Below are 26,352 nucleotides of genomic sequence, written 5' to 3'. Positions count from 1 at the left end.
GAGCCTTTGAGACGTGGAGTTTTTAAAGAATATTTTTTGAAGAGCTTTTGAGACGTGGATTTTTTAAAGAATATTTTTTTGAAAGAATATTTTTTGAAGAGCTTTTGAGACGTGGATTTTTTAAAGAACATTTTTTTAAGAGCCTTCGAGGTGTGGATTGTTTTAAAGAATATTTTTTGAAGATCCTTTAAGACGTGGATTTTTAAAGAATATTTTTTGAAGATCCTTTAAGACGTGGATTTTTAAAGAATATTTTTTGAAGATTCTTTAAGACGTGGATTTTTAAAGAATATTTTTTGAAGATCCTTTAAGACGTGGATTTTTAAAGAATATTGTTTAAAGGGCCTTTGAGAGGTGGATTTTTTTAAAAAGAATATTTTTTGAAGAGCCTTCGAGACGTGGATTTTTTAAAGAATATTTTTCGAGACCTGGTTTTTTAAAGAATATTTTTTTAAGAGCCTTCGAAATGGTATTTTTTTAAAGAATATTTTTTGAAGAGCCTTCGAGACGTGAATTTTTTAAAGAATAGTTTTCGAGACCTGGTTTTTTAAAGAATATTTTTTCAAGAGCCTTTGAGATGGTATTTTTTTAAAGAATATTTTTTGAAGAGCCTTCGAGATGCGGATATTTTAAAGATTTTTTTTGAGGATCTTCGAGATGTGTATTTTTTTAAAGAATATTTTTTCAAGAGCCTTCGAGATGCGGATTTTTTAAAGAATATTTTTTCAAGAGCCTTCTAGACGTGGACTTTTTAAAGAATGTTTTGTGAAGAGCCTTCGAGATGTGATTTTTAAAGAATTACTTACAAATATCCAGAAAAAACATTTTTTCTCATATCTATTCCTCCTCAAGAATAACATGTGCCATAGAAAGTTATATCTCCTGAGAAAAATGTTTTCTCTTCTAAAAATAACTTGGTTAAAGTATTTGTGTCATGAATCTGTATATGTGTCTTAAATTATGAAAGTCACTCTCATCACACACACACACGCACATACAACCACACCTACAGTCGCCGGTCTTATTGTTGATGTTTCTGTATTTTCTTCTCACTTAGTTTGTTTATTTGTCCAACGTTGGGTATTTTGTTTTCGTTGAACTTTGCTGGGCGCATCACCCACATACCTCTGGGTGTAGGTGGGTGGAAGAGGTGTAGAGAAGCGTGTGCATAATTTTACATAAAAATTCAAACAAAAATTATTACATTTGTATTTTTATGACTTGGGTACTTTATTAAAAAGCATCTCAAAATGGCCACCCCTCTATATCTTCTCATTCCCCCCATGGAGCCGGGTAGGAAAGTGAAAAAAAAAGGAAACCAGTGGCAGGGCACATGCCATTTTATAAATGCACTTAACTAAGGACGAACAGAGTATGTTTACTTGGAAAGAGCAGTCAACGGAGGCGACGACGGCAGTAAACAACAACAGCAACAACGACAACGACAGTTAAGTGACTGAATTATGATTTTCGTTACAACAAAAATATATGACTCTCTAGTCCCCAAAAAGAAAAAATGTTTTGGTTCTTTTGCCTGCTGCTCTTCACTTTATTTTGGGAGGCCATCAAGGCATTCAAAGGAAAAATGCTAACTGAATTCAGGTGAAAGGAAGCAACATTTCATGGAATTCTCTTATAAATATATGGATAACTTAGATGAATATTTTGGAAGCAAAAGAAATGCAAATATAACAACAACAATAACAGCAACGACGTACATTGCTATTTAATAAACATTCATTCATTTAAATTTTACTTTTCTTTTGGCTTGTTATTCATGCGAATGCTTAAAAGGCATTGCTGAGAATGTTTCAAAATGTATTCTTAAAATTTGAAACAAGCTGCATGAAACATCTCATTAGCAGGGACGTAGCCAAGGGTCGTGCATTTATAAAAAGATTGTTTTCCAGATCCATCCAAATGTCGAAGTCATGTTTTTTTTTTTTTTTAAGAATTTTTCCATACTCATCACAGGGTCCAAGTCGTGGATTTAATAAATATTTTTTTCTAGACCCATCCAAGGCTTCAAGGCATGGATTTTTTAAGATTTTTTTTAAACCCATCAAAGGCCTCAAGCATGGATTTTTTTAAGATTTGTTGCTTAAGATTTTTTTCTAGAGCCAACCAAGGCCTCAAGGCTTGGATTTTTTTCTAGAGCCATTCAAGGCCTTAAGGCATGGATTTTTTTAAGATTTGTTTCTAGAGCCATCCAAGGCCTCAAGGCGTGGATTAAAAAAAAAGAAAATTCTAGACCCATCCAAGGCATTAAAGAGTGATTTTTTTAAGATTATTTTCTAGAGCCAACCAAGGCCTCAAGGAACGATTTTTTTTTTAATTTTTTCTGGAACAATCCACGGCCTCAAGGCCTGGAATTTTATAAGATTTTTTCGTAGATTTTTTTAAAGAATTTAACTTTTTTTTCCAGACTCCACCAAAGCATCAACCAATGCTCAAAGACCTGGACTTTTTAAGGATTTTTTTAGACAATTTTAAACTTTTTTCTAGACTCCAAAACCTCCCCCTAGGATTCCTAGACCCATCCAAGGCCTCTAGCCGTGGATTTTGTTAAGAATTTTTGTCCAGACCCATCCAAAGCCTCAAGACACGGGTTTTTTTGAAGATTTTTTTGTTTAGATTTGTTTAAATATTTTTTTCTAGACTCCTCCAAAACTTTCCACTAGGCTCCCCAGACCCATCCAAGGCATTAAGGAGTGTTATTTAAGATTTTTTCTAGAGCCATTCAAAGCCTCAAGGCATGGTTTTTTAAAGTTTTTCAGGAACCATCCACGGCCTTAAGGCCTGGATTATCTTAAGATTTTTGTCTTTACCCATCCAAAGTCTCAGGACGTGATTTTTTACGATTTTTTTCTGGACCAATCCCAGGCCTCAAGGCGTGGAATTTTTTAAGATTTTATTCTAGACCCATCCAAGGCCTCAAGGCTTGATTTTTTTAAAGATTTTTTGTTTAGATTTATTTAAAGAATTTAAAAATAAATTTCCAGACTCCTTCAAAGCATCAACCAGTGCTCAAAGGCCTAGATTTTTTAAGGATTTTTTTAGACAATTTTAAACATTTTTTTCTAGACTTCTCCAAAACCTCCCCCTAGGCTCCCTAGACTCATCCAAGACCTCAAGGGTTCATTTTTTTCTAGAGCCAACCAAGGCCTCAAGGCATGATTTTTTAAAATTTTTTCTAGACCCAACCGAACCTTAAGGCGTGGATTTTTCTAAGATTTTTTCTGGAGCCATCCAAAGTTTAAGTACGTTATTTTTTAATTTTTTCTAGACCTATTCAAGGCCTCTAGGCGCGAATTTTTTTAAGAATTATTGTCTAGACCCATTAAAGGCCTCAAGGCGTGATTTTTTTGAAGATTTTTTGTTTAGATTTTTTTAAACATTTTTTTTCTACACTCCTCAAAAACCTCCCCCTAGGCTCCCTAGACCCATCCAAGGCCTCAAGTCGTGATTTTTTTAAGAATTTTTTCTAGAACCAACCAAGGCCTCAGGGCATGATTTTTTACATTTTTTGCTTTGATTTAATTAAAGAATTTAAAATTTTTTTCCAGACTTCTCCAATGCATCAACTAATGCTCAAAAGCCTGGATTTTTTAAAGAACTTTTTTAAACAATTTTAAACATTCTAGGGCCATCCAAGTCCTCAAGGAGTAGATCCTTCTCCCAGACCTCATCCAAGGCGTTAATTTTTAAGGATTTTTTTAAAATTTTACACAATTTTTTAGACTCCTCCAAAGCTTCATCCAAGGCAACAAGTCGTGGATTTTTTAAGGATTTTCTTTAGAAAATGTTAAACATTTTTTTCTAGATTCCTCCAAAACCTCATCCAAAGTTTCAAGGCGTGTATTTTTTAAGGATTTGTTTTTAGGAAATTTTAACGATTTTTTCTAAATTTCGCCATGATGAGGATCAAAGGCTCCAAAGCGTGTTTTTATTAATGATTTTTTAGACGATTTTAAACATTTTTTCCAGACTCCTCAAAAGCCTCCCCCAAGACCGCAAGGCCCGGATTTATTGAGGATTTTTTAGAAAGTTTTAAACATTTTTCTAGACACCTCCATGTCCCTAATGTATAGATTTAAGGATTGAAACATTTATTCTAGACTCCTCCAAAGCCTCACACAGGCTCAAAGGATTGGATTTTGTAAGCGCTTTTTTTCTAGGATTTAAAAGAATTTTCCAGATCTCTAAAGCATGGCATTTTTAAGGATTTTTTAAGACAATTTTAAACATTTTTTCCAGACTCCTCCAAAGCCTAGTCTAAGTCTTAAAAGCATGAATTTTTAAGATGATCTTAAACGTTTTATAGAAATCTCACCCAAGGCTCAAAGGAGTAGATTTTTTAAGGACATTTTAGAAAGATTTTTTCCAAGTCTCTAAGGCATGGATTTTTTTAAGGATTTTTCTATAGAGTTTTGCATTTTTTTCCAAGTCTCTAAGGCGTGGATTTTTTAAGGATTTTTTCTAGACAATTTGAAGGATTTTTTTCTATAGAGTTTTGAAATTTTTTCCAAGTCTCTAGGTCATGGATTTTTAAAGGATTTTTTTCTAGCCAATTTGAAGGATTTTTTAATGATTTTTTCTATAGAGTTTTGAAAATTTGGACTTTTTCAACTTTTAAGATTTTTTTCTAGACTGCCTCAAGGCGTAAATTTTTATACCCTACAACACTATGTGTTGGGGGTATTATAATTTTGATTGGGCCAGAATTTATGTAACACCTCGAAATATTGGTTTCCCATATAGGAAAGTATATATGGATCTTCCTAGCTCGCCGAGCTGAGTCGATCTAGCCATGTATGTCCGTTCGTCCGTCTGTCCGTCTGTCCATGTTAATTTGTAATCACTCTACAGGTCGCAATTATGGCCCGATCTTCACGAAATTTAAAATGTAGGTGGGGTTAAGGTCAGAATAGAACCCTATTTCTTTTGGAGATTATCGCCAAATGTTTAGGGGTTGAAATGGACCAAATACTGAAAAAGTGTCGGATTTTGCAGTAGCTATACAGGTCGCAATTATAGATCAATCGACGCGGAATTTCGCATGTAGCTAGAGTTTAGGGCGGGGAAGAAGCCTGCCAATTTGGGTGGTCATCGGATAATATTTAGCGGCTAAAATAAACCATATCCTTTTTGTTGAAAAAATTCAAAATTTTTCATTAAACCGCGAATATTTTAAGTCCCGGCGAAATCACAAAGCTTCTTCTGATCTTTACATTGATGTTAACAACCAAAAAATCGGATATATAGCAAAATATGTGCGATATATATGTCTATCAAAGAGGATATGCTTGAAAGATCTATTATATGTCGAGAACGGCTGAACTGATTTCGACAGTTCTCATTAATTCACAATGGCCTCTTGGCAGAAAAGGTCTTTGGAAAATATTGGTTCCAGATCTAGGAAGACCATTTACGTGCAACATCTACCAATAAATTGGAAATGAGCAAATTAGTTTAAGTTGCTATTGTTCGAAAATTAGAGAACGGAACCTGATGGTGGAATTCTTTCGAGTATCTCGCCTATATAAACTGTATCGTTTATTATAGTGTTGTAGGGTATTCAACGGTTGGCCCCGATCGACTGTAGCCTTTGCTTACTTGTTTTTAAAGGCATTTTTTATAGACAATTTTAAGGTATTTTTCCTTGGCCCCAAAGGCGTGGATTTTTAAAGGAATTTTTTTCAAGACTCCTCCAAGGCCTCAATTTAAAGGTATTTTTCCAAGGCCCCAAAGTCGTGGATTTTTTAAGAATTTTTTCTAGACAATTTTAAAGTATTTTTCAAAGGCCCCAAATGCGTGGATTTTTTAAGATTTTTTTTATTTCCTTTAAGGCCCCAAACCCTAGATTTGTAAAGTATTTTTTCATTGATCCACGTCGTGGATTTTTTAATGATTGACAAATTTGGATTTTTTAAGGATTTTTTTTATCAACATTTTTAAGAATTTTTCTAGAATTTTCTAAGGTTTGGATTTTTTGTATATTTTTCCAAGGCTTGGATTTTTTAAGACTTTTCCCAAGGCTTGTATTTTTTAGACTATTCCAGAGCTTGGATTTTTTAAGGATTTTTTTCAGAATCTTCCAAGGCTTGGATTTTTTAAGGATTTTTCTAGACTATTTCAAGGCTCGTATTTTTAAGGTTCTTTTCCAGAATCTTTCAAGGCTTTTAGGGATTTTTTCCAGACAGTTTTATGGATTTTTCCGAGACTCCTCCAGGACCTACGGCTTGGATTTTTAAGGATTTTATTCATTTTTAATTTAAGGATTTTTTCTAGAGAATTTTAAAGACTTTTTCTAGAATCCTGGAAATATCATATACTTGGCCCTAAAATACGAGAATATACGTGAGAATTACGCCCCTGCTGTGCCATGTAAAAATATGGTTATTTAAGTAAATTGCTTACAGCTACTTTAACATTAAATAATTTGTTACTGGCTTTTTGTGAATCGAGCTAGGTTCCTACGTTGTGGACATCCTGGCTGGCTGACTGGCCTCTTGTCCTTTTTGGAGGCCAAAAAAAGAACTCGTGTTATTTAAAATCTACAGCTACATTAAAACGACTTACGAGAGGATACACGTACTTATAAAGTCATAAAATTAAATTGTACCACATCTCACACTCACACACACGCGCGTCCATCTCTACACCTGCAAAGGATAAATAATTCCTTCTGTTAGAAGACTTGTTTCGTTTTAGCTGCTCGTCCGCTCACCAGCTCAGCCATGGTTGCATTTTTTTATTCAAATTTTTTTTGAAACGCATAACAAGACAAATGAAGTCAGCCAAATATTCAGCCAACTAAAAAATCTGAAACACTGAAAACTGAACAGCAGAGACGAGAAAATTGCTTTACATTTCCATTCAGCTTTTCTTTTTTTTTTTGGAAAGGATTTTGTTTCATTTTTGGTTTAATGAAAATTTATGTTCAAACTTTTCGAATGTTGGGTTGTGTTTGTTTGCATCAGTTTGTTGTTGTGTGTCCTCGGCTACTGTGGCTGGCAAAGATGTTATTTTTGTTTTTGGCAACAGTTGATAATTTCTCAATGTACCTGTGACTGTGTGTGTGTGTGTGGGTTTTCTTGGTATATGTGGTTGTTAATATATTATTTGTGTACTCTTTTAGGTGGAATTGTACAATTTGTAAGCTTGAAAGAGAAAAGTTGTATCAAACCACCAAACCAATATGTTGCGTGCAACAGTGAATATGGGTAGAACTATTAAAACTAATCGAACATACAGGGTGAAATAAACAACTGTAACAAAGTCAAACCCCACAATTTTTATACCCTCCACATTAACTTTGACATTCCGTTTGTAACTCCTTGAAATACTCATGTCAGACCCAACAAAGTACATATATTCTTGATCAGCGTAAAACTCTAAGTCGATTTAGCTATGTCCCTCTGTCTGTCCGTCTGTCTGTTTTAATCACGCTATCTTTCGAACGTATTGAGATAGAAGGCTAAAATTTTGCACACGTGTTTATTTTTCCAGTAGGCAGGTTAAATTCGTAAATGGGCCATGTAGGTCAACGTTTTCATATAGGCCCCATATAACGGTACCTCCCGATATTCGGTATTTTGATGATTTTAGCGACATTATTCACCGGAATTGTTTCAAATTTGGTATTTGAGATTCGTAATGGATACTACCGCCTATGACAGAAAATTGTTTATGCAGGTCCACGTCTTCGTATAGTCCCCATATAACGGTACCTTCCAATATTCGATATATTGATAATTTTAGCGTCATTATTCACTAGAATTGTTTCAAATTACGTATTTGGAGTTCGTATTAGGAACTGCAGTCTGTGACAGAAAATGGTTTATGCAGGTCCAGGTCTTCGTATAGGCCCCATATACCAGTACCTCCCTATATTCGGTATTTTGACGAGTTTAGGTACAATACCCACCGAAATTGTTTGAGATGTCGTATTTGAGGTTTGTAATGAATGCTATAGCCTGTGACAGAAAATTGTCTATGCTGGTCCAGGTCTTCGCACAGCTCCGATATAAAGGTACCTGCCTATATACGATATTTGGATGACTTTGTCTACATTATTCACCGTTTATTTTAAATTTCGAATTTGAATATGGCTATGGCTTATGACAAACAATGCATATGTAGGTCCAAGTCGTATAGACCCCAATATAACAGTTATATTCGGTATTTTTAAAATTTTACAAGAATTTTTTAAGGTTTTTATTTTTTGAAAATTTCCAAATTCGTTTAATGGTGGAGGGTATTCAAAGTACGACCCGGCTGAACTTACTGCTCTTTAACTTGTTACATTTTTTTAAATGTTATTGAATGAAAGCGAAAAATGTCGGAAATAGCATCACATTTTGGAATAAGTTCAGATTTGTTCGAATTGCTCACCTTTGGCACGTTTTGGTATCCGCATATTTTGGTGGCCATTGTGCGCTGGAAATGAAGTGAGGAACCTCACTTTGTAAACATTCTTGGGTGGAACGTGCTGAGTGCGATGGTTCTGAGTCCTGTTGGAATGTCCAAGGTCTTCGGCCAAAATGTTTGCGTGCCCAAGGCTTTAATACACCCTCCAGAATATTTTCGCGATCATTTTCGGCATTTATTCTGATGCCACGATCGATTAATACGAGCGGAGAGCGACGATCGGCTGTTATGGCGGCCCACACCTTCAACATGACCGGCGCTTGAGTTCTGGTGGTCCACAGAAGGTGCACATTTTCAGCTGACCTCTTTGGCAAGTAAACACAATCATTTTGTTTGTTTACAAACTGCTGGACAACGAATGTTTTCTCATCGGAGAAAACCAAATTCGGCAGTTCACCACTTTCAGCCGAGCGAAGCAACTCTTTAGCTCTTTTGAGTCTATTTTCTTTCTGTTGCGGTGTAATTGCTTGCACTTTTTATACCCTCCACCAGGAGGGTATATTAAGTTTGTCATTCCGTTTGTAACACCTCGAAATACATATTTTAGACCCCACATGTATTCTTGATTAGCATAAAATTCTATGTCGATTTAGCGATGTCCGTCTATCCGTCTGTTCGTCTGTAGAAATCACTCTAGCTTCCGAACGAATTGAAGTAAATTGATAAAATTTTGCTCAAATGTATGTTATGTCTGCAGGACTTTTGGTATTGAAAATAGGCCATGTAGGTCCACGTTTTGGTATAGCACCCATATAACGGTAACTTCTGATATTCGGTATTTTGATGATTTTAGCGACATTATTTACCAGAATTGTTTCAAATTTGGTATTTGAAGTTCGTAATGGATACTACAGCCTATGACAGAAAATTATCTGTGCAGGTCCACGTCTTCGTATAGCCTCCATATAACGAGCCCCCTCCGATATTCGGTATTTTAATGATTTTATGGACATTTTTTACCAGAATTGTTTCAAATTTGGTATTTGAAGTTCATAAGGGATGCTACAGCCTAAGAAAGAAAATTGTATGTGCAGGCCCACGTCTTCGTAGAGCCCCCTACATAACGGTATTCGGTATTTTGATTTTGTCGACATTATAACCTTTTTTTTTTAAGTTTCGCATTTGAATATTGTAATGGCTTATGACAAATGTACCTACGCAGGTTCATGTCGTCGTATATACCTTAATGTAATAGCTACACTCGGTATTTTTAAGAATTGCCAAATTAGTTTCAAATGGTTAAGGGTATTCAAAGTTCGGCCCGGCCGAACTTACAGCTTTTCAATATTTGCCGCGGGTTTCGATCAAGTCGCTTCTTTACTTTTCGAACCATTTCTGCTGATGTTGCTGTTTTCTTCCGTCTACTTCCTTGACGTCGTTACTGGCTACGCTACCAGTATCACGGTAACGAGCGATGTTACGAGACACAAAAGATTTATTCACATTTAAATGCTGGAGTGCTCTAACGATAGCCACTTGTGGTTTTGCAGCCAAATATAAAAAAATCACACTGTCACGCTTGAATTCCATCACGAATAACTTTTTTTCTGGAGAATTCTCTCGAAAATGCTTTTGTACGCTTGTAAACAATATAATGAGCTGTCACTGGAATAATTTTTACAGCTGTCGGACCAGTGGCTTAGAAATGACAGCAGTCTGAAGTTTGTTGCAGTCCTGTCATCTCACCCTGTAATCATAATATACTCACTCTGGGGAAACAATATTGTTCCTAAACTGCCCTAAACTGGACCCAATCCTGGGGCCTTGCTATATTTTATCCCTGGAATTAAGCATTTTCCATTCGTCCCCCTCAAACTACTGTGGACGAACACCGCCATATGTCATCCGGGTTAGGTATTCCGTTTTTTTGGCACCGGCACCTCTCTCTATCCCCCTGGCAACCTAGCTGAATGCAAAGAAACATTATGACAGAATCGTGAAAAAAGCAAAGCAAACGAGAACGCCAAACGAGAAAAGTAAAGCCCTTAAACAAAGTATGCAAATAAATTTCTGTTAACGTTAAAGAAAATAATGCAGAATTATTTTTCTTTTGGTCTTTACGTTGCTTGTTTTAGATGTGAAGTTACGTGTGGTGGATGCGAGATTGAGTTCAGGGGTTGGAAGTTGTGATGTGTTGTTTTTTTCGTTCACACACACACATTAAAATTTGTGTGTCTTACCTTATTTTTGAAATAGGCTTTAAAAATTATCAAAATTTAGCGGGAATTTAAGATTTATTGAAATAAATATCTATAAAAAACAGGAAATCCAGTTAGAAATATATTTCAGGTATTTAAGTGGATTTCCGTGATTTTTTTCCTCTAAAAATTATTACCGAGTATATGAAAATTTGAAGTAACTTCAGTAAATGGGCTATATAAATATTTTTTATGATTTACAAAGGTGTGAAATATTATAAGAATGTCATAAAAGCCAAGAAAATGAAGTCAAATATTACGGAATTTTATGGTTTAGAATATGCGAACGAACTTTTTAACGAATGACCCGTAATTTTTAACTCACAAAGATATTCAGTATTTAAATGTCACTCATGTTACCATAAACCCATGGTACAGGGTAACCACAATTAAAAATAATGTCTAACCTTGCATATTCTGTAATTTATCATGAAAGTGGAATTTCATTGAAAACGGATTTATCGTCATCCATTTTGATAATGGTATAATTATGGAGAATTTATATGGTGACGCGGTAATGCCAGCTACTCACCCTTTTTTGCTGTCAAAACACAATTGTTTATTTAAAATACTCAATGAATGTTTTTAAATTAAAACAAGTAAAAAAGCTGTAAGTTCGGCTGGGCCGAACTTTGAATACCCTCCACCATTTGGTACAAATTTAACAATTTTCAAAAAAATAAAATCCGTTAAAAATTCTGTTAAAATCTTGAAAATACCTAATGTAGCCGTATATTAGGGTCTATACGATGAAGTGGACCTGCATAGGCAACTTTTGTCACAAGCTATTACATTATTCAATATATGTTTATAATGTAGCTAAAATCATCAAAATTCCGAATATAGAGAGGTACCATGGTGGTTATAAATCGTGGATCTGCACAGGCAATTTTCTGTCATAGGCTGTAATATCCATTACGAACTTCAAATGCGAAATTTGAAATAGTTCCGGTAAATAATGTCGCTAAAATCATCAAAATACCGAATATCGTGGGGGGGGGGTGGTGTACCGTAATATGGGGGCTATACGAAGACGTGGAATTGTACCGACAATTTTATGTCGTAGGCTCTAGCATCCATTACGAACTTAAAATACCAAATTTGAAATAGTTCCGGTAAATAATGTCGCTAAAATCATCAAAATACCGAATATCGGGAGGTACCTTTATATAGGGGTTATACGAAGACGTGAACCTGCATATAGGCTGTAGTGTCCATTTCGAACTTCAGATACCATATTTGAAACAATTCCGGTGAACAATGACGCTAAAATCATCAAAATACCGAATGTAGGGAGGTACCGTTATATGGGGGCAGACAGACGGAGATCGCTGATCAAGAATATACATACTTTGTTGGGTCTGACATAAGTATTTCGAGGAGTTACAAACGGAATGACAAAGTATGGTGGATGGTATAAAAAGGACTAAAAGGGTAGGAAAAGTACTAAAATGTACTATAAAATTAAAAAATTTAAATACTTTGTGTTGGACAAATGGAATGAGCTAGAATTCTGAGAAGTAGCGTCACTAATTGATTGTCGGATAGATAGATATGAAAGGGTTTTTGAAAATTCGAAAAAGTTCTAAAATGGTGCCAATTGGTATTATTATGTGAACGGATAAAGCTAAGAACTTGTCATTTGGTATGAGAATCAAAGTTGGAATGTATGTTTGATACATGAAGGTGTTTTTGGAAATGGGAACTAAGTGTGCAACTAAGTGGTACTAAATGTGGAACAGTTTTGTTTAGGGTGAACGAATGAAGCAGGAATTCTGAAATTGAAATAAAGTATTCTATCGAAGCATGGGATTGCGTTATGGAGGTAGTTTACGAAATATTTTCTTATTTACACGAAAAGTACTAAATGGTACTAAAACCAATTTGCAAACAAGATTTCTTTAGCATTTTTTAAACCGTATTATGTAGGTAGATTCGGAAATTTGTACTTATATGCACTAAATGGTGAGTGAACAGATAGAGATGGAATGCTGAAATTTGGAATTGGGATTATTGTGAAAGTGTAGGATAAGGGTTATGTAGTAACTTTGGAAAATCCGTTCTGATGACGTTGAGTGAAGGAATAGAGCTTAAACCCTGAAATGAGATATAGATGTCACTGAAGCTGGGTGTGGTTAGGATATGGAGGTTGTTATAGAAACGCGTACTATAATTCTTCGAAAAGAACCAATGTTGGGTTTTGGCTGTAGGGTTAAAGCTGGAATCTCGATATTTGGTTTTGAAGACTCTGTTTGTGGCAACGTTTTGATAAAGAGGTATATTTGTTATAATTTGGTATTGGGTGAACAGATGGTGCTTGAAATCTGAAATTTGATATTAGCGTCGATGTTCATATGTAAAAGTACAGAATGGTACTATATTGGGGATATTGAGGGATAAAATTCTGAAATTGAATATTTAGACTACAGATGATATCTGAGGTTAATAGTTGGAGGTGGGTTTTGAGATGTGTCCTATATTTGTACGAAAAGTACTAAATTTGGTATTGGGTGAAAGTAAAAGCTGGAATTCTGAAATGTGACATAAATGCCAATGTTGGGTTCTATAAGTGTTCGAAAAGTACTAAATGGTACTAAATTGGGTATTGACTGAAAATATAGAGCTGGAATTGCGAAATTTGATATTCAGATCTCTATTTGTGGTAGGTTTGTGATAAAAAGGTGGTTTCGGAACCGCAAGAAAAGTACTAAATAGTTTTTACATGGCTACAGAGGATATGTATCATTTGATACGTCCAAAACGTGCCTCATTAAAATAACGGTGTTGGGTCCTAGGTCCCAGATCCGTTTCAGAACATTTGGAGTCGATGTGGCGGTGTCCGTCTGGCTATCTGGTTGGTGCGCACTATTATTTGAAGTGATGCAAAATTTGTACACATCGTAATATTATTGTCAAACTTAGATTGAGTTCGGTCCACACCTTCTGGTACCTCCCCCACAAACGCCCAAAATTTTCAAAAAATAAAAAAATACTGCATAGAAAGAGCGAAGATAATCCGATTTTGCTCTAACTTTGCAAATTTTAATATTTGCATTAGTACTAGGTCAGGTGCGAATATGAATAATATTGGTTCCCTCCATCAAGTTTCTCTCCCACAAAGGGTCAAAATTTTGAATAATTATAACTCATATAAAACGTGATGTAAGAGTCCGATTGTCTTCAAAATTTCACACATCCGATTATTTCTACCAACTCAAGATCTGCTGTGAATTTTGATATCGATCCACTCCTTTTGGTATCTTCCCCTACAAAGGGTCAAAAGTTTGAATATCAATGAAGCTCATAAAACGCGAAATCAACGTCCGATTCCATTCAGACTTGGTACGTCAACACAGGATCTGTTTAAATATGGTGGATATGGGAAAATTTCTTTTGGTACCTCCCCCTACATGGCGTTTAAATTTCATACATAAAAGCATATTTGTTAACACAAGATCTCTTGCGAAGATAATGTATATCTGCCAACCCCTTGTGATACCTCACCCACACAGGTTCACACAATGAAGTATGAACTTGGAATACTTCGGTCTGACTATATCTGACTATATTTTCGCATATCTCATATAAAGGGAAGGAAGAAATCAAACCGAACCAAAAATGTATATCACATTTATTTAGGTCCGATACGAAAAAGACAATATTGGCACATACCTTCGGAACCTATTTCATAGAGGGTCGACAATATGAATAATCATAACAGAAGTGAAAATATATTTAATTAATCGAACATTGACTGAGGCTTCTTAAATTGTTTTATTTAATCCTGGTAGCAGAGTTTGATATCGCTTTTCGTACGAATTTGTATTTGCAGGAAAATTTTAGCAAAATTTTCTGTTTGAGTACAGAATCCATACGTCAGTTATACTTGTCTTAAAATCAGTTTTAAGGGTTCTGAATTTTCAAAATTTGATTAAAACAAATAAGAAATAAAATAAATTTTTAATTCGAAAAAAAAAAAAACAATTGTCATTACTTCATTGCCAAAGGTTATTTTTGAGCTTTTGGCATCATTCCGCATTGCCTCTCATTTTTTTATATAATAGGCGGAATATTATATAAAGAATTATGAAAACATCTGACTGGTATCAAGTCCTTGATCATAAATACATTTTCTATATAACTTTTTTTTAATATTAAATGAACTCATAATCGTGATATTTAGGCGAATTTCCATATAACCCACGCACAAGTTACACACACCTCTATCCCCAAACATCTCATGGTGGTCATAACAGTAATTAGGCACTACTACTCTTCATAATGTCCTTAAACACTCAACATGGAATTATCTTGTTGTACTCACCTTTATTATAATTACAATTCCTTCTAACGGTTAATGGAGGGGAGGAACAAACAGGAACTGTTTGTATCCAGGGAAGCTATGTAGCTGAGGCTATAGGAGGCTGTGTCGATGGTAATTAATTAATTTATGTTAATTTTTTTTTGAAATTGTGGCGTAGATGCTTTCAACGCCTCTAGAAGCCGCCTTTTGTCAGAATAATTGATTGTTTTTTTTGTTATTTTTTTATTCACACTCTTCTTGTTGTCGACTGACAACGCGTTGGCACAAACACACGAACAGCTTTAGCTGGGTACCGGCGCACTCATTAGATTTGTTATTACTGCCTGGTGGCTGGTTCGTTGCTTGGTTGGTTGGTGGCTGATGAGTGGATAAGGGCTGTCTGGCTGGTTGGCTTATTTCACCGGCCTGGTTAAATGTCTGTTTTGGGTTTATAAATGTTATTATGGCGGCGGATCTGGTTGCGTTGCTAACATGTGTTTATCCCGCAGTTCCGGTGAACTTCGATGATGTCGGCGTCCGGCGGCAAAGAGTTTGTCATTTATAATGCGGGATTGTCTTAACTGTTTATCAAGTTAATAGAATCATAATGAACCCCACATGTGTGTTGTTCGCGGAACAGGCAGCGGCAAACGTCACTTTAAGCCGACCGAGCCACTCTACACGCTGAGCAAATTAATTAATTGCCGGGTGGCGTGTGTGTGAATGTGTGTGCGAATGGGTACTTTTCCTTTTCTTTTTAATTTGAATTTTTTTTTTCATACACTTTGGTGTTTGTCAAAGAGCTTCTGGTTCTGCTGCTCCTGCAAAGAGGAAAAAAAATATGAAAAATGATTAGAACAAAACGATTGTCGTTTAGTAATGAATTGCAATTTGTTTGTTTATTCATTCATTTACTCGTTATTGTTTTTGTTGTTGGGGATTTGAAAAAAAAAAACAGCCGAACAAATATTTACAAATAGTTAAAAATGATAATTTCCCACAAATAAATCAAACAGAACTACAGCTGAATGAAATAATGTATGCAAATCGTGTGTTCGAAACGGCCTGCATTGCCAAGTCAAACTGACTGACAGACACACCGACACATTATGTGTGTGTGTGTGTGTGTTTGAGTAAAATAAATTGGTTAAATATTTGTGTTGGCACAGCCGAACAGATGTTTGACTTCGACGGCGGCAGCATTTATTTCGTCAAACAATTTCTTCGAAACTGATTGCTTCGAGTAACTGTAAACATTTAAAACAAAGCGAAGATAAAGTAATTATTTTTTATTTAATTCTTATTAATTTTTTAGGGTTTTTAAGAAACGAAGGTTAATTTGAAACTTGAAATTATCATTTCGATAAACTAAATCCTAGAAAAAGTTCTGAATTTACTTAATCTAGTTTGTTCCGTGATTATTGCCTCAGTCATCTGAAAACTATGAAATTTCATTGTGAAATAAAAAATATTATCTCCTTTCCTTAGGTTCATTTCTCACAGAGATTCGAAGTGGTTGACATTCACAACCCTCATCACAGGTTCCGCATATAACAAAACTTCACACATCTGAATATACCTAAAGAAATTTGATGAAACCCGAAAATAAAGGGCAAACACTTTCAAAACTTCCGAATGAGCCGTATTTTTTCACCGGCTTGGTTAAAATAGGTAAGGTTTTTACAACTGGTTCAAAAACCCATATCTCTGGATCAAAGGAAGATATTAACATATATTGTAGCAAAGGTTATGGTATCAACCATAATATTGGCACAAATTTTGTGGATTCCAAAAATGGGGCCTTTTACGAATTTTGGGGGATTTTTTGAAAAAAAAAAAAAAAAAATCTGGGTCCAAAAATTTTAAATTATTAAACCGAACCGTTTTAAATGATTCAAATCTGCTTGGGAGTTGTATCACTAGTTGGATAGGTATTTTCATTAACTTTAAAATTATACTATAATTTTAATAGATCCGGGCCTTGGACCAGTACTTTCGAATCAAATATCCGCAACCGGGTCCGACCTCCACGAAAAAATGCTTTTCCGTAACCATGGTGCAAATACCTACCTATGTAAAGAAATTCCAAGAGCTTTTACTAAAATTGAGTTAATTCAAATAAACTTAGAAGGTTCTCCTCTTCAAAAATCGGAGGACTTGATAAAGTACCTCCTTAAAAAAGGATTTTTTCGAGGAACTTTCTTCAGGATTTTCGAAAAATGATTTTTCCACAGTGGATTTTTAAAAGATATTTTTCAATGAATTTTTGGCAAAACAAAAAAAAACTGTAAAGAAGGTTTAAAAGTCGAGCGGGCTGACTTTATCATACCCAACACCTACCCCTTTACATACATTTTTACTAGAGCTTCATATAACAAATTTATACCAGTAAAGAAAGCTCAAAAGTCGGGCGGGGCCGACTATATGATACCCTACACCACTATGCATATTTAGAAGAGCTCTCATAAAAGAAAGGTTTATATTGGGCATTTCTAAGCTCTATGAGATATCTGGTACAAAATATGACTATGGTAGAGTGCATATTCCTAAAGTTGGAGATTTAAACACCAAATCGGATGAAACATATATATATATATATATATATATATACACTGGTGGCCAAAACTAAAGCAACTGAAATTACAAGGAGAATGAATGCCCTGTAACTTTTTCAAAAATTACGAAAATGAGAAAGTTTTTCTTGTTTTAAATTAGGTACTTTATTCACTTTTTAAAAACCTAAAACATAAAACCAAAATTCATTTTTATATAAAAAATTATGTTTGGTAAAGTCAATTAACCCGATTTTGGCTTGGACAAAACAAAAGCAACTCTGTTGTACATTCATATAACGCTGCAATTTCAGTGGTTTTTACTGTGATATTTATCGCTTTTTGCTTCCTTCGACAATTTCGCTTGTCATAAATCCTTTTTGAGAAGTTTTTTACAACAGTATGTGTTTTTCTTTTCGTTTTTTAAGTACTACCAAAAAAATTTAAAAATGGCTAGAAGCAAATACTGTACCTGAATAAAACAGCAAATTATCAGTGATTATCAAAACAACATATCACAGAAAATGATTTCCGAGAAATATTTCATAAATATTTATGTGATTTCATAATTATGTCTGTGCACTAAGTCGGTTTCATGAAACTGGATCAGTAGTAACAGTCTATAACGGATGAAGGCCTTGAAAAACTTCAGCCCGTACTGATCCATAAATTGTGAGAGAAATAAAAAACAACTATTTAAGAGTTCAATTGGATTGGTGAGAGAGCAATCATTGGATATAAGCTCGAGATCAGTGCGTAGACGAGTAGTGGCAGCTGGTCTGCATGTCCGTAAGACATCAAAAAACCATTTACATCTGAAAAAATCAAAAAGGCTTTCGGAAACGGTAATATTAAGTGGAATCAAGCTCAATAAAAACGTTATTTCTTGGATGAGTCTACGTTTAATATTAAAGGCTCAGACGTGAAAAATTTTACGGTGAGAAGACCAAAAAATGAAGGACTCAAGCCGCAGTGTTGCAAAGGTACAGTGAAGCATGAGGGAGGGTCAAAAATGGTGTGGCGCTGTTTTTCTTTCTATGGACTTGGGCCTATCCATGAAATAAAGGAAGTTATGGATCGGTTTGTTTACAAAGATGTGTTGGACATCACGTTGTTCCCTTAGTAAGTAGTAAAATATTCAATGATCCCAAACTTGCATCAAAACTTGTCAAATATTGGTTGCGGGAGTCAAAAATTTATGTTTTGTCATGGCCGGCACAATCACCTGACCTAAACTCCATAGAAAACCTTTGGAGTAACGTAGATAGGAAGATCAAGCGAGATCCGGAAATAAATAAGCACAACATTTTCTAAAGAATTCGGGGTGCCTGGGAAAGCGTGCCCAAGGATCAAATTGAACGTGTTATAGATTAAATGTCTCGTAGGTGTGCAGCTGCTATCAAAAATAATGGTTATGCTATCGACTACTAGCCAAACTTTAATTATTTTAAAATAAAAAATCAAAAGTTGCTTTAGTTTTGACCAAGCAAAAATTGGGTAACTTTAGTTTTCCACATATTATTTTTCGTTACAAATTATTTTTGTATTTTTATTTTTAGTTTCTTAAAAGTGAATTAAACCTCTCATTTAAAACTGGAAAAATAATTACGATTTGTTTATTTTTGTAAAAGTTACAGGACATTTATTGTCTTTATGATTTTAGTTGCTTTAGTTTTGGCCACCAGTGTATATGGAAGAACCCAATTTGACATATTGGTTTCTATGCTCAATACAGGGTGAGATCAAAAATTGCAAATGCAAAAAAAGGCATAATTTTATTTTATTTTTAATTTTATTGAAAGAAAGCACAAAAATATCGGAAATAGCATCAAATTTTATAATTAGATTTGTTCGAATTGGCCACCTTTGACACGAATTATGGCCTTCCAACGGCCAATGAAACCGTTACACGCTGCCCGAATGTTGCTGTGCGGTATTTTGGCCCATTCCCGGCGAAGCGCTTGTTTGAGGTGATCGCGACTTTGGTATTTTTTAGTGCCAACCTTGCTTTCAAAAATACTCCAGACACAAAAGTCCAACGGAAATGAAGAGAGGAACCTCATTCTGTAACTATTCTTGGATGGAGCGTGCTGAGTGCAATGGTACTCAGTCCTAGGGTATATATCATTTGATACGGCCAAAACATGCCACATTGAAATAACTGTTTTGGAGCCTAGGTCTCTTTAGACAAAAACCGTTTTAGGACACTTGAAGTCGATCTAGCGATATCCATCCGTCTGTCTGTCTGACTGGATGGTGCGCGAAAACTCTTGAAGGGAGTATCAGATTTAATCCAAACATGGTACTTTGTAATATCTACTCCGGTCTACTCCTTCTGGAAAATCCCTCAACATTTTCTGGTACATCAATATCAACATTTTCAATGGAAATAATTCATTGCTTTTGCTCCAACTCTGCAAATCCTAATATTTCCATTAGTGCTAGGTCAGGTGTGAAAATGGACAATATCGGTCCATCCCCACAAATGGTAATAATTTTGAATAATTATAACTCTGGTAGGAGTAGGGAATAAATATGTTCACTCCTTCTGGTACCATCCCCACAAAGGGTCACAATTTTGAATATCCATGAAGCTTATAAAACACGAAATTAACATCCGATTGCATTCTGTTACAAAGAAGGTACATATCGGACCATTCCTTGTGGTACCTTCCCCATAAACAGCCAAAGTTTTGAATAACCAAAATCCGAAATAAGCATCCCGTCCTCTTCACATTTCACATATCCCATTATTTGTACTAACACAAGATCTGCTGTGAAGATGGGATATATATACATATAGGTCCACCCATTCTAGTATCTTCTGGTGTTAAAATTTTGAATATCCATGAATATCCGATTCCATTCAGACTTGGCATATCTCAATATTTCGATCAACACAAGATCTGTTATAAAGATGGTAGAGGTCGGACCATTTCATCTGAGACCTCCCCACATAGAGTTCAAAATTTGAAAAACAAACACGCAATAAGCATCCAAATCTCTTCAAACGTTCGATTTTCTTGTAATTTGGCCCATACCAATATTTTTATCTGTATCAGATGATGTGTGAAAATAGAAGACTTCGGTCGACTATATCTGGTACCTCACATCGTTTAACCCTTAGTTCGTTGATGACTGTTTTCAAATGTCATTTTCAAACATTTATCAAACAGACTAAACTGCTCCCAAGCTATCACTGAGAAATGCAGTCGACGACCAGCCAGCCACATTACATTGGAAGTTGTCATAATGTTATTTTAAGTGAGATGCACACTGTTTCCTCGTTGACTAATTGCTTTTTCAGTTTCAACTATTGTTTTGCTTTGATAATATTGCATTGTTGTTTGACTTTTTTTCAGATTTGTTTATCTAAAAAAAACAAACACTTTGCCAACCATCGATGAGCAAACACGAAGCAATAGTTAAAGCAAAGTCATGGCAATGAATAAATTCGTAGGGGAAAAATGTGTATTTTATCTGCAAAATATTCTAAAATGTCAATTGTTGTGACAGGGCTATGAATATTCTGAGAGAAATTAGATTAAAACAGGAATGTTTGAAATATATGGATGTTTTGAAATAGGACTTAGCTTTTAGATAAACTAAAATTTTCAAAAAAAAAAAAAAAAAAATAATAATAATAATAATAACAATAATAATAATAATTAATTAATTAATTAAAAAAAATAAAAAAATGAATATTTTGGATGCTATATATCTAGTCGATTCCATTCATATTGTATGGTACCGGTCAAGTTAGAAAGGTGTCTAATTTTGCTCCCATAGGAACACTTAATAAAATCCTTGTAGTAGTCAACTATTTTTATACCCTCCACCATACATTCAGGGTACATAAAGTTCGTCATTCTGTTTGTAACTCATCGGAATAATAGTTTTAGACCTAACAAAGTATATGCAGTGTGAGATGAAAAAACTGCAACCAACTTTAGACTGCTGTCATTTCTAAGCCACCTGTCCGACAGCTGTTAAAATTATTCCAGTGATAGCTCATTATACTGTTTATACGTGAACAAAAGCATTTTGGTGAGAATTTTCCAAAAAAAGTCATTCCCGTCGTCAAGGAAGTGGATGGAAGAAAACAGCAACATCAGCAGAAATCGTTAGAAAAGTTAAGAAGCGACTTGATCGAAACCCGCGTTGCAGTGACCGAAAAATGACTCGTGAACTGAACATATCGCAATATTCCATTCGGAAAATATTGAAAAAGGAGCTCGGGGTAAAGCCATTTAAATTCCATTTGATTTTCTCCGTCTCCGATGAGAAAACATTCGTTTTCCGCAGTTTGTAAGCAAACAAAATGATCGTATTCACTTGCCAAAGAGGTCAGCTGAAAATGTGCACCTTTGGTTGGCCACCAGAACTCAAGTGCCGGCCATGGTGTGGGCCGCCATAACAGCCGATGGTCGCTCTCCGCTCTATTAATCGACCGTGACATCAGAATAAATGCGGAATATTATCGCGAAAATATTCTAGAGGATGTATTAAAGCCTTGGGCACGCAAATATTTTGGCCGCAGACCTTCGACATTTCAACAGGATTCAGCACCATCGTACAAGGATGGTTACAAAATGAGGTTCCTCGCTTCATTTCCAGCGCATAACGGTCACCAAAATCTCCGGTTACCAATCCATTGGACTATTGTGTCTGGAGTATTTTGGAAAGCATAGTTTGCACTAAAAACTACCAAAGTGTCGATCACCTCAAGCAAGCGCTTCGCCGGGTACGGACCAAAATACCGCAGAGAAACATTCGGGCAGCGTGTGACGGTTTCATTGGCCGTTTGAAGGCCATAATTCGTGCCAGAGGTGTCCAATTCGAACAAATCTAAACTTATTCTAAAATTTGATGCTATTTCCGATATTTTTAGCTTTCATTCAATAAAATTTTAAAAAAATATAAAAATTATGGCGTTTGACTTTGTAGCAGCTTTTTATCTCAGCCTGTATAGGTTCACGATGTCGTAAAGCCCCCAAATAACAGTAACTCCCTAGATTTGGCATTTTAATGATTCTAGCGACATTATTTACCGAAATCGTTTCAAATTTCGTAGTTGAAGTTCGTAATGGGTACTACAGCCTGTGTAGGTCCACGTCTTCGAATAGGTACCATATAACGGTACCTCCCGATATTCGGTATTTTGATGATTATGGCTATATTATTTAACGGAATCGTTCCAAAATTTATATTTTAAGTTCGTAATAGGTGCTACTCCCTAGGACAGAAAATTGTCTATGTAGGTCGAGGTCTTCGTTTAGCCTCCATATAACGGCACCTCCCTATATTCGGTATTTTGACGATTTTAGCAACAGAATTGTTTCAAAATTACCTTTTGAATTTCGTAATGGATACGTCAGCCTATGACAGAAAATTGTGCAGGTCCACGTCTTCGTATAGGCCTTATATAAAAGTACCTACCGATATTCGATATTTTGATTAATTTAGCCACGTTTTTCATATGAATCGTTTCAAATTTTGTAGTTGAAGTTCGTAATGGGTACTACAGTCAGTGACAGCAAATTACTATGCAGGTACATTTTTCACATAGCCCCCATAAAACGGTACCTCCCTATATTCCGTATTTTGATTATTTTAGCTACAATATTCACTGGATTTTTTCAAGTTTCGTATTTGAATATTGTAATGGCCTATGACAAAAAGTTGCCTATACAAGTCGACGTCTTCGTATAGACTCCAAAATAACGGCGGCGACCTCCTATATTCGGTATTTTTAAGATTTTAACAGAATTTTTATTTATTTTTTTTTTTGAAAATCTCCAAATTTTTTCCAAAAGGTGGAGGGTATTCAAAGTTCGGCCCGACCGAATTTAACATCATTTCGCATCATGAATCAGATCTTAAGGTGGGAATACATAAATCGCTTGTTTGGCTGGCTTAAGTCATCGGCTGGCTTCTTCGGAAATGAAAAAAGGAACCTAGGGCCAAAATTGAACTAAGTCAGCCTAAAATTGCTTTGCTCCTTAACGAAGAAGCCAGCCGACGACTTAAGGCAGCCACATGAGCGCTTTATGTACTCCCACCTTTAAGTCATAATAATGTTCTTTTTTTAGAATCTTTTTAATAGTATTTGGATAGGTTATTAAATCAATTCTACTTTGGGTTCTGTCTCAAATTTTCTGTTTCCGTATAAATGTTTATTTATGGCTAACTGCATTATTAATTGTATTTTCTTGGAATTTTCGAAACACGCTTAGAAAAGTTATTTTTCAAATATCGAAAATCTAAATGCAACATCCGATGGAGGGGTATCCCCCAAACACACAAGGAAATACATTTATGTTTATTCATTTCTAATATTTGTTTTCCAAATTAATTGGAAAATTTATTATGTTCTTTAATCAAATAAATATTTCCTATAATTAGTAATCCCCTGGGGATACACGTGTTTATGTTGTTATTATTTACTAAGCGTCATATTTCAAATGTATTATTAAAAACTTAAAAACAAATGTTTAAATTCAAAGGCAGGGTTAACGTTTCGGATTCAAATGCAAATATTAGGGGGAAATTAAATATTTTTTCATTGACAAAAATGTATTATTTTTTATTCTAGGAGAAGGTTTGAAATTTAAAAAAAGAGTATTGAAGTGACTAATGCCATAATAACTACTGTTAAAAATATGCTGTTTTACATGCTGAATTCAAGCAATAAAGCCTTGCACCGATATTCTAGATTTTTAAGAATATGGAAAAATAAGTGGCCATGAAGAAAATGTGTGTTGTGTTTAAAAACATTCGATATTTATTTGTATAAAAAAGTGAAAAAAAACCTCCAGTCCATGAGTAGTGGGTTGAGATTCTATTTTAATATCAATCTCACAGACTGAAACATAAATGGCAACCCTGTTGTTTTGTTTTTCGCTTTTTTTAAAGCAAACAATAATCGAATGTTTTTTTTTTAATACTACACACATTTTTTTCGCGGCCATTTATTTGATTGCTATTGGGTTTCTAAGAGACCCCCAGCGGTTTCTAGGCACACTGTGTTTAATTAGTTTTTTGATATATATTTATGGTTAGCGGATATTTGTTGTTTATAAAAATTGTTTTGAAACCAGAAATAGGCCTTCAAATATGGATTTAATTTTAATAGTTTATATAGATAATAAAAATTCTGTTTCGATCCGGCAAAACACTATTTAATAACAACTACAGGTTGAGATAAAAGAAACTGCAACAAAGTCAAACACCATATTTTTAACTTTTTGTTTTAATTTTATTCAATGAAAGCAAAAAATGTCGGAAATAGCATCAAATTTTAGAATAAGTTTAGATTTGTTCGAATTTGTCACCTTTGGCACGAATTATGGCCTTTAAACGGCCAATGAAACCGTCACACGCTGCCCGAATATTACTCTGCGGTATTTTGGCACATTCCCGGCGAAGCGCTTGCTTGAGGTGAAGGACACTTTGGTATTTTATAGTGCCAACCTTGCTTTTTAAAATACTCCTGACAACGGATTGGTATCCGGATATTTTGGTGGTCATTGTGCACCGGAAATTAAGCGAGGAACCTCATTTTGTAAACATTTCTGGGTGGCGCGTGCTGAATGCGATGGTGCTGAGTCTTGTTGAAATGTCCAAGGTCTGAGGCTAAAATTTTTGCCCTCCAGAATATTTTCGCGATAATATTCGGCATTTATTCTGATGCCACGGACGATTAATACGAGCGGAGGGCGATCATCGGCTGTTATGGCGTCCCACACCATCACCATGGTGGGCGCTTGAGTTCTGGTGGCAAACCGAATGTGCACATTTTCAGCTGACCTCTTTGACAAGTAAACACGATCATCCCAGAAGGGATTGGCAGATGTATATCATCTTCACAACAGATCCTGCGTTAGCAAAAATATTTGGGTATGTGAAATTTGAAGAGTTTCTTTGAGTGTTTTGTTGTTCAACATCATGAGCCCAATTTGGGGGAGGTACCAGAAAGAAAAAAATTAAAAGGAATGGTGCGATCTCTACCATCTTTATAACAGATTTTCTGTTGATGAGAATATTGAGATGTTGATGAAAATATTGAGATAAATGGAATCGGGCGTTTTATGAGCTTCATGGATACTCAAAATTTTGAATCTTTGTGGGGGAGATACCCGAAGGAGTGCACCAATATATCCGATCTTCACACCAGACCTTGAGTTAATAAAAATCTTTATAACAGATCTTATGTTTACGGAAATATTGACATGTGCCATGTTTGAATGGAATCGGATGTTAATTTCGTGTTTTATGAGCTTCATGAATATTCCACATTTTGACTATTTGTGGGGGAGTAACCAGAAGGAGTGGACGTTATATATCTTCACATTAAATATCTTCACATTAAATCTAGCGAAGAGAACCGGATGCTTATTTCGGATTTTGTGGGGGACGTACGAGATGGAATGGTCCGATCTTTACCATCTTTATAATAGACGTTGTGTTGATGGAAATATTGAGATGCGCCAAGTCTGAATGGATTTGGATGTTAACTCCGTGTTTTGTAAGCTTAATGAATATTAAAAATTTTGGCAATTTATGGGGGAGGTACCAGAAGGGGTCAACCTATATATTTCATTTTCACACCAGATAATTGGATTAATAAAAATATAGTGATGTGTGTAATTTGAAAAAAATCGGACTCTTACATTTTTAAGAGATAAAATTATTCCTAATTTTCCCTTTTGTGGGGGAGTTTTTTGATAGAGCGGACCGATATTGTCCATTTTCGCACCTGACCAAGCACTGGAGCTAGGTCAGGTGGATTTGTAAAGTTAGAGCAAAATCGGATTAAGTTTTTCTATTTCTGCGAGGTAAATTATTTTCTTGCCGTCTTGATATT

At 35.1% G+C, this 26,352-nt stretch overlaps 1 protein-coding gene across 2 annotated transcripts in view; it reads right to left on the bottom strand.

Moving 5' to 3' along the window:
* The window catches only part of LOC101900140 (sodium-coupled monocarboxylate transporter 1), a 301,185-nt gene that overhangs the window by 164,576 nt on the left and 110,257 nt on the right, over positions 1-26,352 (bottom strand). For both annotated transcript variants that reach the window (XM_059125300.1, XM_059125301.1), the window contains one exon: positions 14,956-15,755. The gene's annotated coding sequence lies outside the window, so the exon portion shown is untranslated. The remainder of the gene's footprint in view (positions 1-14,955; positions 15,756-26,352) is intronic.

The sequence above is a fragment of the Musca domestica genome, unplaced genomic scaffold (assembly GCF_030504385.1).
Source record: "Musca domestica strain aabys unplaced genomic scaffold, Musca_domestica.polishedcontigs.V.1.1 33, whole genome shotgun sequence".
NCBI lineage: Eukaryota > Metazoa > Arthropoda > Insecta > Diptera > Muscidae > Musca > Musca domestica.
The sequence above is the reverse complement of the archived record's forward strand: the minus strand, read 5'-3'. Positions and strand labels throughout refer to the sequence as shown.